This window comes from Coregonus clupeaformis, chromosome 3 (assembly GCF_020615455.1).
Source record: "Coregonus clupeaformis isolate EN_2021a chromosome 3, ASM2061545v1, whole genome shotgun sequence".
Taxonomy (NCBI): domain Eukaryota; kingdom Metazoa; phylum Chordata; class Actinopteri; order Salmoniformes; family Salmonidae; genus Coregonus; species Coregonus clupeaformis.
Window position 1 is genome coordinate 29,259,334 of NC_059194.1, and position 15,772 is coordinate 29,275,105.

At 42.4% G+C, this 15,772-nt stretch overlaps 2 protein-coding genes across 2 annotated transcripts in view; one reads left to right on the top strand and one right to left on the bottom strand.

The window, feature by feature from the left end:
* LOC121544127 (dedicator of cytokinesis protein 2-like) overlaps positions 1–15,772 on the bottom strand; it is a 180,323-nt gene that overhangs the window by 55,227 nt on the left and 109,324 nt on the right. The gene's annotated exons all lie outside the window — the stretch shown is intronic.
* The window catches only part of LOC121544095 (verprolin-like), a 29,422-nt gene continuing 26,245 nt past the window's right edge, over positions 12,596–15,772 (top strand). Inside the window, exon 1 of the mRNA XM_041854114.2 lies at positions 12,596–12,778. The gene's annotated coding sequence lies outside the window, so the exon portion shown is untranslated. The remainder of the gene's footprint in view (positions 12,779–15,772) is intronic.

Below are 15,772 nucleotides of genomic sequence, written 5' to 3' on the forward strand. Positions count from 1 at the left end.
GCAAGGACGGGAAAGAGGACAGTACAACTTTTCTGATCATCCCTCAATTATCTCACTCTCTTTAGTCACCTCTCCTCCTCCTCACATGTCACCTCTCCCTCTTTTTTCTCTCTGTCACCCTACCATCCTGCATTCTAGTAAGCTCTGCTCTGCTCATCTATCTCTCTCTCTCTCTCTCTCTCTCTCTCTCTGTCTCTCTCTGTCTCTCTCTCTCTCTCTCTCTCTCTCTCTCTCTCTCTCTCTCTCTCTCTCTCTCTCTCCCTCTATATATATATATATATATATATATTCTGTCTTTATCTCTCTCTGGTTGGGAGGGATGGAGTGATGGAGTAAGAGGGGATGGGGCCTGATAGATGAGAGAGGGGGAGCGAAGGAGTGATAGATGATGGATGGATATTTTCAGACGGAAAGATGAACGTCATCATTCATGTGGCTGTTGGAGATTTTCACTGATAAAAATGGGAGTGTGTGTTGGGGGGGTGGGGGGTGAGGGTGTGTCTTCTATTGTAAATTCACTCACTCCCTGACACTTGAATCGTGGTCTGTCTGTAGCCAAGTCATACTCATATGCACAAAGTACATACACACTGTCACACAGATGTCGGTAGAGTCAGGTGTGCGCACACACAAACACATACACACACATAAAAATGCGAACATACTACTGGAGGTTGGTGGCACCTTAATTGTGGAGAATGGGCTTGTGGTAATGGCTGGAGCAGAATCAGTGGAATGGTATCAAATACATCAATTACATGGTTTCCAGGTGTTTGATGCCATTCCATTCACTCCATTCCGGCCATTATTATGAGCCGTTCTCCCCTCAGCAGCCTTCTGTGGAACACACACACATGCAAACACATTTATATTCCACTGCTGTAAGCACATTGTTCTCTCATATCTCAACCAGATCACTCAAGATTTGCTTTGAAATTGGACGTCTGTCCATGTCCTGAGGATGTTGAGAAATGCCTTCAAAAACTAGGGGCAACAGTAAACGCTTTTACCATCACGTAGGCTTGGGTTTTCCTAGGGTGTTGTAGATGGGGGTGGTGGACGAACGTAATCCCATGACTCTGGATCCAAAGGTCGTGTGTTCAATCCCAGTGGTAAACACTCATTTAATATGTTTATGTTTTAACCCTATCCCAAACCTTAATCCCATGACTCCGGATCCGAAGGTCGCGTATTCAATCCCAGTGGTAGACACAAATAATTACATTTTTATTTTTTTACCCTATCCCAAACCTTAAACCTTAATTTAACCATTCGGAATAACACTGTCTAAAACCTTAACCCTTAACATCTACATTTTACGTTTTTAGCAACGGAATTATGCGCGGCAGGAGAAGCAACCGAGGCTGTCAAAAACACTTCGAAATGTGATGCTTGGAGCAACTTCGAAATTTGACATTTGATTAATGTGGATAAACGTCTGACTCTTAAGTCAAATTGTTAAAACCGTGAGATGTTGTTGTATATCTACCCTGAGAGAGGAATCGCCTGGAGGGCTACCCTTTAGCAATCACCACAGGAGCATAGCATTCTCTCTGCCACACACATACACACACACATACACACGTACGCGCGCACACACACACAAAGCCTAATCATCGTGACACATAAAAAAATGCAGGCACACATTCAGACCAGCTAGGTCGCTCAAGATCCACTGCGAAATTAGACATCCGTCCAGGTAAGCATGACATCAGGATATGGCGTCAAACCCGGAAACTAGGGGCAACAGTTAGTGCTAATACCATCAGTTGAGCTAGTCTGTATAAAATATATATGTATATCTGACCATTTTATAATACATTGAGTGATATGATTGTATTTTGCAAACCTGCTCCCCCCTGTCGCCCCAAGATTAATGGTTTTGACCACTAAAGTCTTGCTTCACATATGCTTCACTGCTTCGATTGGTTCAGTTAGAAACCACATGTGTCTATCCTATAATGAACAGGCACCCGCGAAATAATAAATATGGATAAACATGCAAAAAGCGAGGTCCATACAGAAATTGTTTGTCGAGATCGGTGTGGAAGAGCTTGACTGACCTGCACAGAGCCCTGACCTCAACCCCATCGAACACCTTTGGATGATTTGGAACGCCGACTACGAGCCAGGCCTAATCGCCCAAAATCAGTGCCCGACCTCACTAATGCTCTTGCGGCAGAATGGAAGCAAATCCCCGCAGCAATGTCCCAACATCTAGTGGAAAGCCTTCTCAGAAGAGTGGAGGCTGTTATAGCAGCAAAGGGGGGACCAACTCCATATTAATGCCCATGATTTTGAAATGAGATGTTCGACGAGCAGGTGTTCACATACGTTTTGTTGTGGAGTGTATGTGAGTTTTTGATAAATGCATTTCAAATTATAACATTAGCTAGCTACAGTGCCTTCAGAAAGTATTCACACCCCGTGACTTGTTCCACATTTTGTTGTTTTACAGCCTGAATTTAAAATGGATTAAATTGAGATTTGTTTGTCACGGGCCTACACACAATACCCCATAATTTCATAGTGGAATTATGTTTTTAATATATTAATATATTTAATAATTTAAAATGAAAAGCGGAAAGCGGAAATGTCTTGAGTCAATAAGTATTTAACCCCTTTGTTATGGCAAGCTAAACAAGTTCAGGAGTACAATTTTCTTAACAAGTCACATAATAAGTTGCATGGACTCACTCTTTGTGCAATAATAGTGTTTAACAAGATTTTTGAATGACTACCTCATCTCCGTACATACCCTCAGTCGAGCACTGAATTTCAAACACAAATTCAACCACAAAGACTAGGGAGGTTTGCAAAGAAGGGCACCTATTGGTAGATGGGTAAAGCAGACCTTGAATATCCCTTTGAGCATCGTGAAGTTATTCATTACACTTTGGATGGTGTATCAATACACCCAGTCACTACAAAGATACAGACATCCTTCTTAACTCAGTTGCCGGAGAGGAAGGAAAACGCTCAGGGATTTCACCATGAGGCCAATGGTGACTTTAAAACAGTTACAGAGTTTAAGGCTGTGATTGGAGGAAACTGAGGATACAAATATTCCAAAACATGCATCCTGTTTGCAACAAGGCACTAAAGTAATACTCCAAAAAATGTGGCAAAGAAATTAACTTTTTGTCCTGAACACAAAGCATTATGTTTGTGGCAAATCCAACACAACACATCACTGAGTACCATTCTTCATATTTCAAGCATGGTTGTGGCTGCATCATGTTATGGGTATGCTTGCAATCGTTAAGGAGTGGGGAGTTTTTCAGGATAAAAAAGAAACAGAATGGAGTTAAGTACAGGCAAAATCCAAGAGGAAAACCTGGTTCTACCAGACACTGGGAGATGAATTCACCTTTCAGCAGGACAATAACCTTAAACACAAGGCCAATCTACACTGGAGTTGCTTACCAAGAATACAGTGAATGTTCCTAAATGGCCGAGTTATAGTTTTGAGTTAAATCTAAATGAAAATCTATGGCAAGACCTGAAAATGATTGTCTAGCAATGATCAACAACCAATTTGGCAGAACTTGAAGAATTTTGAAAATAATAATGGGCAAATGTTGCACAATCCAGGTGTGTAAAGCTCTTAGAGACTTACCCAGAAAGACTCACAGCTGTAATCGCTGCCAAAGGTGCTTTTACAAAGTATTGACTCAAGGGTGTGAATACTTACGTAAATGAGATATTTCTGTATTTCATTTTAAATACAATTGTTTTTTAATTTAAAAACATGTTTTCGCTTTGTCATTATGAGGTATTGTGTGTAGATGGGTGAGAGATTTTTGTTTATTTTGAATTCAGGCTGTAACACAACAAAATGTGGAATAAGTCAAGGGGTATGAATACCTTCTGAAGGCACTGTATCTAGCTAGCTAGATAGCTAGCTAAGGTTAGCATGCTAGCTAGCTACACTGACAGCTGTCAGTTCCCTATTTGTTGATTTTTCTCCACTCCACTTGGAAATCAACACGTCGTTCTTTCCCACACCAATTTGTGAATATGAATAAGTAGCCTGCGTCATTCTTCGGAGGTGGAACCAAATGAGCATTTACGCTCTAGGGCAGGAATTATGTCGAAATAGGGGTGGAATCACCCATTCGGAATTAATTTTTAGAAATGTGACGTTTATGGACAAGGGTTAGGATGTCTGATTCTGCAGTGAGACTGTGGGAGCTTGTTGATTCAGACACACACACAGACTCACAGAAAGACACACACAGACACACACACACACACACACAGACTCAGACACACAGAAAGACACACACACACAGACACACACACATAGAGACAGACACACACACATTCAGACACACTGACACACACACACATTCAGACAGCGTCTCTCTGGGTAATGGTGGTTACATAAAGCTTTAATTAGGAAGTGATATTTCAGCTCTGTGAGTAGCGTGCTGCTTATCCCTCTATCTCTCCCTGGTAGAACATGACACCAGGCACCCTCTCAAGATCCAACCTCTTTCATCTCTACTCCTCCTTTCTTCCATTGCTCCATCCCTCCCACACCTCCTCTGTCTGAACTGAAAAAGGGTTGTGTGCTCTGTGTGTTTACTGTGACACTGCTGCCAACCCGAATGCCTGATGTGTCGGACACACAAACACACACACACAAACACACACACACACAAACACACACACACAAACAGACAGAAAAACACACAAATAAACACAAGCACACAATCACACACGGAACTCACCAAACAAATCCTCTCCAAGAGTCAATTTCAAACACTCAGATAACTCAGCCCAACTTCTAGAGCTTTCTCTCTCTCTCTCTTTCTCTCTCTCTCTCTCCTTCTCCCTCTGACAGTTTTCTAGTGAGAACGGCTGATCACTAATAGGATTATCAACAGGATAAAGTACAAGCACGCACGCACGCGCACGCACACACACACACACACACACACACACACACACACACACACACACACACACACACACACACACACACACACACACACACACACACACACACACACACACACACACACACACACACACACACACACACACACACACTATGAAGACACAGACACACACATACCAGAGGCAGTGCGAGAGCACAAACAAACAAGTAGTGAGTTCACTATATATATTGATGGTCTATCTTAGATACAGTAGGTGGGGGGGTTGGACCCAGCAGTTCATTGGCTTACTTCCCTATAATTGGTGTTCTCTGAGAAATTAACACTGTCCTCAATTTCTTTACCCACCCAAAGCACACACACACACACACACACAGCTCTAGTCCTGTCCAGTGTCTTATGTAACTGCCAAGAGATTATTGAAAAAGCAGGACACAGATGCTCGGCTGGGGATTTTGCTACCTCCCTCCTCTCTTTCTCAGTCTCTTTCTCTCCATTCATCTGTCTGTCACCAGCCCTCCCTTACCCCCTTTCTCTTTTATAGAATTAAAATCAAAGACAGATTTCAGCAGCACAGCAGCCAGGTCGATCAAGATCCGCTTTGAAATCCGATGTCGGTCCAGGTACCCAGGACAACGGGAGATGCCTTCAAAACCGGCCACTAGGGGCAACGGTGAGCGCTATTGCCATCAAGTAGGCTTGGGTTTTGCTAGGGCGTTGTGGACGGGGGTGGCGGATGGGCATAAGCCACGAGCTCCGGCTCCGAGGGTCACGTGTATAATCCCAGTGATAGGCATTCGTTTTATAAAATAAAAAAAAGTAACCTTATCCTAAACCTTAACCCTTAACTTAACCATTCAGAACTAATGCCTAAACTTAACCTAGGAGTTGTTTGTGTTTGAACCCAATACCAAACCTTAACTCTTAACTTAACCATCCAGAATTTGTGCCTAAACGTAATCAGCCGCATAGTGCCGGTGACAGGAGCAGCCGCAGCAGGAGGAGCATCCAAAACACCAACAAATTGGACGTTTAGAGCAACTTCTAAATTTGACACTTGGAGAAACGTGGACAAACATCGGAATCTAAAGTCAAATTGGTCAAACCGTGAGATCTTGTTGAGGACAGAATATTAATCGACACGATTTTGTCAGTAGAGAAGAACGCATCTTAAGCAAAACAGATCCACACAAAATAATACAATTACACCTAACACCGACAGGCAGACAGACAGGCAGACAGACAGACAGGAATAGAAGCAGACAGAGAAACTGACAGAGAAACAGACAGAAGACTATAATACAGAGACCGAGACAAATGTGTACTAACACAAAGAGAATGAGACACGCACAAATGTTATGTTAGACTGACAGTCATGCACCAAGACATGCAATCAACCGCACTGTAGGATAGAAGAGGCCATTCTTGTCATTCAATTATCTCTGCCACATTCTCTCTCTTTTCTGTCCCCTCTCCCTCTTTCTCTTTCCCTCCCTCAGGTGAGAAGTCCTTATTTTACTGTGATGTTTTATTTTTCATCTTTCTCAAATATATTTTAAAACGAGTCTGTTAGATGCCTGTGGCTTTACAAGAACATACACGTGCACACGAATGCACACACATTCGTCTTTGACACCTGGGTTTTTGTTTAATGAAGGAGGATGGGGGAGAGTTAGAGTGAGCCACAGGGATGCAGAGAGAGAGTTAGAGAGGGAGAGAGAGAGAGAGAGAGAGAGAGAGAGAGAGAGAGAGAGAGAGAGAGAGAGAGAGAGAGAGAGAGAGAGGGTGTGAGAGACAGAGAGAGGTGGGGTAGGAGCTGGGTAGGATAGGATAGGAGCAGTGTAATTAGGCGGTGTGTTTGCATGTCAGAGTGAACTGATTAGACAGATCAATGACTTCACAGCTCAACATCACTCCGTCAGGTACAAAGAGATCTAACAAGCCCATTTCTAACAACCCCAGCTAACCCTCTGCGATACGGAGCAAGAGAGGGAGGAAGGGAGTGATGGATGGGGGAGGAGAGGGAAAGAAGGTAACGAAAGGGTAAGTCTGAGATGAGAGAAATCTGAATAAAATGTAGACACATTAGCCTGACCCTTAAAACTACATCCCTCATCTCCACTCCTCCTTACTTCCTCCCTCCCTCTTTCCCGCTCTCCCTCTTTCCCTCTGTCCTCGTGCTCCTTTTCTCAACACAACATCCTCCGAATCAAATTAAAGAGAGCTTAGAGAGAGCAAACACTCATTGCCTTCCTCGCTGTGCAGTATGTGTGTGTGTTTGTCTGCGTGTGAGATTCCTCTCACACATAACATGAAGGTGTATTGCAATTATTGTGCATTGGGGGTGGGGATGAATACAAAAAAAGTTAATTTCTTTTTTATTTAACCTTAATTTTGACAGGGAAGTCATACTGAGACTAGGGTCTCTTTTACATATGAGCCTTGCATTAATACATCAAACACATATAATATACAAAATTACAAAACATATTAAGAAAAACAGACACATTTATCAACATAGAGGTCTCCGATCATTACTCTGAACTGACCAAGGGGGACCAGAACATATAATTTCAGAGAGCTCTGTAAGTTGTTCCACATAAAGGGCACAAAAAAACTAAAAGCAGCTTTACTCAACTCTGTGGAGACCGAAGGGGCCTCCAGTGTTATCAAAGCTTGAGACCGGGTTTCATCATTTGTAAGTCTAAATTGAATTAATGATGATAGATACATAGGAAGTTTCTGAATGAGTTGCTTTGTAGATAAACACAAGAAAATGCTGCTCTCTACTTACACGTAGCCGGCCGCGACCGGGAGACCCATGGGGCGGCGCGCACAATTGGCCCAGCGTCGTCCAGGGTAGGGGAGGGATTTGGCCGGCAGGGGATGTAGCTCAGTTGGTAGAGCATGGCGTTTGCAATGCCAGGGTTGTGGGTTCGATAAAATAATATATGCACTAACTGTAAGTCGCTCTGGATAAGAGCGTCTGCTAAATGACTAAAATGTAAATGTAAATACAAAGACGCCCAACCCACGTTTTGATACAAAACACAATGGTGAGCTCCATAACCATCACCAGTAATATATCTAAGGGCACAATGGAAAACAGTGTCTAGTGGTTTAAGTGTAAATGTTGCTGCATGCATGTAGATAATATCCCCATAATCTAAAATAGACATGAAAGTGGCCTGGACAATTTCTTTCCTATTAACAAAAGTCAGACATGCGTTGTTTCTGTAAAAGAAACCAACCTTGAATTTCAACTTCTTCACCAGCTCAGTGACATGTTTTTTAAATTACAGTTTGTCATCAAGCCAGATACCAATATATTTGTAGGAAGGAACTCGCTCAATTTGTGTACCATTCAAACTAGTCATTACAAATTCCTTTAAATCTGGGTTATGGGACCTAGAAAAAAACATGTATTTTGTTTTGTTTGCATTTAGCACTAACTTTAGATCCAATAGTGACCTCTGCAGTGCTTGAAAATCAGACATCAAATGTGAAAAGGCTTGGCCAACCGATGGAGCAATGGAATAAAACGGTATAATATGTATACAAATGAATATATTTTTTTTACAGCATTACCAATGTAATTTACATAGATTGTAACACACACACGCATACACGCACACACGCACACACACACACACAGACAGACACACACACACACACACACACAGTCTTGTACAACTAACCTTGTGGGGACACTCAATTCAGTCCCATTAAAATCCTATTTTCCCTAACCCCTAACCCTAAACTGTACCCTAACCCTAAACCTAGCTCCTAACCCTAAAACTAACCCTAGCTCCTAACCCTAAACCTAATTGTAACCTTAACACTAATTCTAACCTTAACCCTAAACCCCCTAGAAATGGCATAGTTTCTCAAACTTCTGTTCGTTTACTATTCTTGTGGGGACTTCTGGTCCCCACAACTATAGTTAAACACACACACACACACACACGCATACACACACAGATATTCCCCTGCTCATCTCAGCAGAGATCAATTGAAACTCGACACAAGGTGAGTCGACAACTTTTCTGTGTCGCATACATCACTCGTTATTTTTGGTAGGGGTCAGAACATTCAGACACACACTTTATCAGCGGACATCCAAGGGAACACACACACAGATTCATAAGACCCCAATTTATCACTGATTATACAAGGGAATATCAAAAAAGATAACTCCGTTAATAAAAACATACACATAAACATGCACCATTCAACAATAAGAAAAACAAGTTGATTTCTCTCTTATAATCTCTCTTTTCTTTCCTCTCCATCCCGCTATCTCTATCCATGTCACACTAAGGGAGTGTTGAGAGGTCCCTCTCCTCTCTCTCCAGTGGCTAAAATACTGATGTATGTGTCTCATATTTCAGATTTTAAATCTATTCTAACTCTTTTCACATGCTCCCTTCACAAGTCACCTCTCTCTCTCTCTCTTGCACTTGTGAATGAGAGAGACTGAGCGAGAGGGAGGGTGCGAAACAGCGAGGGGGAGTCCTAAATAGCTTCTCAGACACTTGAGACCCAGAAACAGAGAATAGAGAGAGAGTGAGAGCGAGAGAAGGGGGGAAAGAAAGGGGAGAAAGTGGGACAGTAAGACAAGTACAGACAGAAGGACATCAGTTATAGAGCATGTAACACATCAGACTGAGATACAGAGATATAGATATAGATAGATATAGATAGACACAGTATGATATAGACAGATATAGAAAATATAGACAAATATAGATATAGATAAATAGATATACACTACCGTTCAAAAGTTTGGGGTCACTTAGAAATGTCATTGTTTTCTAAAGAAAATCAATTTTTTGATCAGTAATACAGTGTAGACATTGTTAATGTTGTAAATGGCTATTGTAGCTGGAAACGGCTGATTTTTAATGGAATATCTACATAGGCGTACAGAGGCCGATTATCAGCAACCATCAGTCCTGTGTTCCAATGGCACGTTGTGTTTGCTAATCCAAGTTTATCATTTTAAAAGGCTAATTGATCATTAGAAAACCCTATGTTAGCACAGCTGAAAACTGTTGTGCTGATTAAAGAAGCAATGAAACTGGCCTTCTTGAGACTAGTTGAGTATCTGGAGCATCAGCAATTGTGGGTTCGATTACAGGCTCAAAATGGCCAGAAACAAATAACTTTCTTCTGAAACTCGTCAGTCTATTCTTGTTCTGAGAAATGAAGGCTATTCCATGCGAGAAATTGTCAAGAAACTGAAGATCTTGTACAACGCTGTGTACTACTCCCTCCACAGAACAGCGCAAACTGGCTCTAACCAGAATAGAAAGAGGAGTGGGAGGCCCCGGTGCACAACTGAGCAAGAGGACAAATACATTAGAGTGTCTAGTTTGAGAAACAGACGCCTCACAGGTCCTCAACTGGCAGCTTCATTAAATAGTACCCACAAAACACCAGTCTCAACGTCAACATTGAAGAGGCGACTCCGGGATGCTGACCTAGGCAGAGTTGCAAAGAAAAAGTCCAGTGTCTGTGTTCTTTTGCCCATCTTAATATTTTCTTTTTATTGGCCAGTCTGAAATATGGCTTCTTCTTTGCAACTCTGCCTAGAAGGTCAGCATCCTGGAGTCGCCTCGTCACTGTTGATGTTGAGACTGGTGTTTTGCGGGTACTATTTAATGAAACTGCCAGTTGAGGACCTATGAGGCGTCTGTTTCTCAATCTAGATAATCTAATGTATTTGTCCTCTTGCTCAGTTGTGCACCGGGGCCTCCCACTCCTCTTTCTATTCTGGTTAGAGACAGTTTGCTCTGTTCTGTGAAGGGAGTAGTACACAGCGTTGTATGAGATCTTTAGTTTCTTGACAATTTCTCGCATGGAATAGCCTTCATTTCTCAGAACAAGAATAGACTGACGAGTTTCAGAAGAAAGTTATTTGTTTCTGGCCATTTTGAGCCTGTAATCGAACCCACAATTGCTGATGCTCCAGATACTCAACTAGTCTCAGAAGGCCAGTTTTATTGATTCTTTAATCAGCACAACAGTTTTCAGCTGTGCTAACATAATTGCAAAAGGCTTTTCTAATGATCAATTAGCCTTTTAAAATGATAAACTTGGATTAGCAAACACAACGTGCCATTGAAACACAGGACTGATGGTTGCTGATAATGGGCCTCTGTACGCCTATGTAGATATTCCATTAAAAATCAGCCTTTCCAGCTACAATAGCCATTTACAACATTAACAATGTCTACACCGTATTTCTGATCAATTTGATGCTATTTTAATGGACAAAAAAAATGCTCTTCTTTCGAAAACAAGTACATTTCTAAGTGACCCCAAACTTTTGAACGGTAGTGTAGATAGATATAGAATTAATAGATATAGACAGATATTATAGATATTCTCTAGATAGATATAGGTAGATGGAGAATGGGAGAGGTAGTGCCAAAGACAGTGTTAAGGAGCAGAGAAATGCAGGGAATCAATAAATAGAGAGGTCGAGGGAGGGTGCTTGAGAGAGTGTGTGTGAGTGTGAGAGAGTGTGTACGCACATGTTTTTGCGTGCATGTGTGTGTGTGTGTGTTTGTGTGCATGCATGCATGTATCTGTCTGCGTGTATGTGCGAGTGTGTGCATTTGTGTGTCAGGGTCGGGGTCGATTCTGAATTGAGTTGCGAATTGGTCTTTAATTTCAATTCAATTCTTGAATTTGAATAGAATTTGAATTATAGGAAGTAGAAATTCATTTACATTCAAGTGCATCATTATGCATGTTTATTTTTTTAGTTTAATGTTCTTCAAACATTTCATTTTTGAAACTCATCCTCCTAAAAGTTGTTTTACATAATTACAGTGGTCTGGAAACATTCTAAGAATATTTTGTAGGTTAATATCTAATATTTCATGTTATAAAATATGTAAAAAATAGACTTTTTCCCAGAATGCGTTAGATCAAACACTCCAGAATGGAAGGATGGAACAGAATGGAACAACCTACCATCACATGACAAAAATACTAACAAAATACTACTTGACATCATTGAGTAATAATCATACTAATTTTTATTAGTATTCTAGAGTAAGCGGTGGTAGAATGAGACTCATACTGTATGTTCCATGTCTCAGTTGAATTTCTTTGAATTGGTTTGAATTTAATTCCTTTAATTACAATTCAATTCAAATGTTGCTTCCTGTGGGGTTGGCCAATTCAAATTAGAATTTTAATTCATAGGTTAAATTGAATTAAATTCAGAAATTCAGAATTGACTCCAACCCTGGTGTGTGTGTGTGTGTGTGTGTGTGTGTGTGTGTGTGTGTGTGTGTGTGTGTGTGTGTGTGTGTGTGTGTGTGTGTGTGTGTGTGTGTGTATCAACACCCCTGGCCAGTGTCCCAGGAGAAGGGACCTCTGTGCTGCCAAACTTTCGCCTGGTCGGCTCAGGTCTGGTCGGGTCTGGTACCGCAGGCAGACACAGCAGACACAGCCAGGGAAACAAGGACACACACTGGATTAACACAGGTGAGAGAGACAGAGAGACAGAGAAAGGAGAGAGAGAGACCGTGAGAGAGAGAGATAGAGAGATAGAGAGATAGAGAGAGAGAGAGAGGGGGGGGAAACAGAGAGATAGGGTGGGTCAGAGAGACAGAGAGAGTGAGAGGGTGAAAGAGAGAGAGAGAGGGGGGGGGGGGAGAGAAGCAGAGGATCAGTTGGCGCCGCGGAGCACGGGAGTCAGCAACATAGACAGAGAGAGAGAAAGAGAGTGACAGCGGGGGGAACAAGAGCTGGACTAAGACAGACGATTAACTGGAGGAGTGTGACAGAGAAAGGAGGAGAGGAGAGAAAAGAGGTGTGTGGATGGGAGCAGAGGAAGAGCGTAGAAAGGAGTGGAGGTGAGTGAGAGAGGGATGAAGGACAGTAGTTATAGAGGAGTGATCAGTGGACAGAGAACATTCATTACACAACACACACACGCGCGCACACACAAACACACACAAACACACCTGTGTTTGTGAGGCTGCCCTTGAGTTGTTGTGTTTTTGTTGTTGTAGTTAGTGCTTGTATGTTAGGGCTTTTGTAATTGCCTGTTGGTATGTGATTGTCCCATAGTGGTGGGTTTGTATTGCCAAGTGCCCATGCAGAATTTGTTTCTATTTGTCCCCTCAATCATTGAGAGTGACTTTGATCCTGCAAGGGTGTTCGAATGTGTGATGCTGTGTGTGTGTGTTTGTGTAGTGTGTGTGTTCTTTGTGTTTGTGCTGTCCTTTGTGATTGTGGTGTACTGTGGCAGGTGAGTAATCCAATCCATCTGTCACTGTAGGCTTTGACACAGTCTGTTACGGCATGCTATGTGTGTATGTGTGTGTGTGTGTGTGTGTGTGTGTGTGTGTGTGTGTGTGTGTGTGTGTGTGTGTGTGTGTGTGTGTGTGTGTGTGTGTGTGTGTGTGTGTGTGTGTGTGTGTGTGTGTGTGTGTGTGTGTGTGTGCGTGCTTGTCCATGCGTGTGTATTCTGCTATATAAAGCCCAATGAACTCTGTGCAGCCGGTGATGTGGTGTTTTAAAGCTGTGTGTGTTATACCTCCACTGGGTTAGCTCTAGTGAATAGCTCAAAGCACAAAGCTGTCCCTGAGTGTATTGCTGCAGATACTCTCTTCTCCTACAATTTATGTTCACACAGATCTAAGCGTATTTGTGTTTATGCGGCATAAGAGTGTGAGTGTTGCATATGTTTAGTTTATGATGTGTGTGCTGCATAGGGTACGTGTACCTATACGTTTGAGTGTGTGTGTGTGTGAGTGGCGTGCATGTGTGTAAGAGTCTATAGCCATTCATGTGCATGTTCACTGTTCCCTTTTGCCACACAAATTTACCTCCTTCAGTACTCTGGGTTCTAAGACAGAGGCCCAGTCACGCACTGATGTAAAGTAAACACATTGAGGTAGACGCACAGATATAAGTAGACAGATAGAAGAGAGCAGCAAGGTTGCTCAAGATCCACTGCGAAACTCGACGTCTGTCCTGGTACCCAGGACGTCGGGAGATTACTTCAAAACCGGCCACTAGGGGCAACGGTGAGCGCTATTACCATCAAGTAGGCTCCCAGCTTCGAGGGTTGCGTGTTCAATCCTGGTTCTAGGCACTTGTTTTAACCCTATTCCAACCCTTAACCCTTAATTTAACCTCTGGCTCCGAGGGCCACGTCTTCAATCCCAGCATTAGGCAAACACTTTTTTGTTTTTGTTTTAACCCTTCCCCAAACCTTAACCCTTAACTTAACCATTCAGAATTAATGCCTAAACTTAACCTTTAAAATGTTAAGTTTATAGACAAACGTCGGATTCTGCAGTGAGACTGTGAGAGCTTATTGATGAGAGAAGAGGTAGAAACAGACAGACAGATAGATAACACAGAGGGAGGAGAGGAATAGAGACGGACAGAGAGATAGCACAGAGAGAGGAGAGGAGCGAATGGTTTAATGAAATATAAAGGGAGCTAGAGAGACTATGATGGTTAATCTATAGGCTATGACAAATATATGTATTTAGACTGAGGAGTATCTCTGGAGAGGAGAGAGGAAAGAGAGAGTTAGAGAGACAGAACGGGGGAGGGTGACAGATGGGGTGAGAGACAAAAGGAGGTGAGAGAAAGATAGAGGAGGGAGAAAAGCAAAGAAATGGTGAGAGGCAAATATATATAGCGAGAGAGAGAGAGAGAGAGAGAGAGAGAGAGAGAGAGAGAGAGAGAGGGAGGGAGGGAGTGTTGGTGTGTGTTGGTGTTCATCTATGCGTGCATGCGTGTGTGTGCGTGCGTGTGTTTGTGTGTGTGTGTTCATGTTTGTGCGTGCGTGCATTCGTGCGTGCGTGCAAATGTATGCGTGTGTGTGTTATCAGGCCAGTGACAGAGTGAGAGACTACAGAGACCCAGACATCCTGATTACCAGACAGACAAAAAGGAAGGAAGGATGAGAATGAGAAAAGAGAGATACAGTGGGCTAATGATATATGGATGGAAGAGAGAGAGGGCATGGAGGGTCAGGTTGATGGAGAGATGAGAGAGGAGGTATAGACTGAGGGTTAATTGATAGAGTGATGGGAGAGAGAGAGACAGTGAGTGATGGGGAAGAGAGAGACAGTGAGTGATAGGGAAGAGAGAGATGAGACAGAGGAATGAAATGTGGAGAATATTTAGAGGAAAAAAGGGGACACAGATAAAGGAGGGAGTAACTGGAGATAATGAGAGGAGGGTGAGGAGGAGGGAGGAAATTGGGGGGTGATAAGAAGAGGAGAACAGAGGAAGAAGAAGTATAGAAAAATAAGAAAAGATCAGTCTGAATAGAGACAAGAGTATTGAATACGTGCTACACTTCACTACCCCTCCAGTTGTGTGTGTGTGTTTCTCCTGTTAACCCCAAAGTTAAAGAATCACAAAGATACAAGTACACTGAACAAAAATATAAACTCAACATGTGAAGTGTTTTTCCCATGTTTCGTGAGCTGAAATAAAATATCTCAGAAATGTGTCACATGCACAAAACGCTTATTTCTCTAAAATGTGCACAAATTTGTTTACATCCCTGTAAGTGAGCATTGCTCCTTGGCCAAGATAATCCATCCACCTGACAGGTGTGGTATATCAATAAGTTGATTAAACAGCATGATCATTACACAGGTGTGCCTTGTGCTGTGGACAATAAATACATGTGTAGTTTTGTCACACAACACAATGCCACAGATGTCTCAAGTTTTGAGGGAGCGTGCAATTGGCATGCTGACTGCAGGAATGTCCACCAGAGCTGTGGCCAGAGAATTGAATGTTCATTCGAAAATTAGAGAATTTGGCAGGAGGTCCAACCTGCCTCACAACCGCAGACCACGTGTATGACGTCG